We start from the raw sequence: 751 nt of genomic DNA on the forward strand, positions 1-751 counted from the left end.
ACCTATTTGTATATGCTCCACAAGGGAAAACAAGGAACATAGTTTACAATGAGGTGTTATAATCACAACAGCAAGAAAGTATGTACATGATCACCTTCTTTTACGAAACTTCATTGACTTTCATATATTTATATTGATATACATATATATATACGTGTGTTTGGGTGCGTGTGTGTATATACATCTCTATATATAAAGATGATGCGTAGTCTAGACGGCGTTTTTAGATTTCATTATTCTCTTTAACCCGGGCAACGCCGGGTATTTCTGCTAGTGTAATATAAAGCTGAAGCAAATTAACGCCAAAATATTCAGTGCATGTGTTTTTATTGGCTAAACTGGTAATATGACCATCCCCAAGTACAACAACAATAATAATAAAGCTAAAGTGAAAAAGGAGTATATAATGTGTGTGGATGATTGTCAAAAAACAAAAAAAGTCCACCATCCCCAAAGATAACATGAAAATCATTACTGTGCTTGAATTATTGTAATATGTAATATGTAAGATTTTAAAAAATACATAAAGAAAACATGAAAATTTGATTATGTTGGAATTTTATATATATATATATATATCATCGGTACCATTTTCCTCTTTCTCCGTTCTTCCATTCTCTGAACTTTCCATCTTTCCGACGAAGGGCTACGCCCGAAACGTCATACACTCTCTCTTTCCTTTCCTGAGCGTCCAATAACACTATCCATATCACGTCCTCACTTTGTTGTTTTTTTGTTTTTGTTTTTTTGA

The 751-nt window shown here is 32.8% G+C and overlaps 1 protein-coding gene across 2 annotated transcripts in view; it reads left to right on the plus strand.

Moving 5' to 3' along the window:
- The window catches only part of LOC106884436 (protein PRRC1-A), a 37599-nt gene that overhangs the window by 11677 nt on the left and 25171 nt on the right, over positions 1-751 (plus strand). The gene's annotated exons all lie outside the window — the stretch shown is intronic.

The sequence above is a fragment of the Octopus bimaculoides genome, chromosome 17 (assembly GCF_001194135.2).
Source record: "Octopus bimaculoides isolate UCB-OBI-ISO-001 chromosome 17, ASM119413v2, whole genome shotgun sequence".
NCBI lineage: Eukaryota > Metazoa > Mollusca > Cephalopoda > Octopoda > Octopodidae > Octopus > Octopus bimaculoides.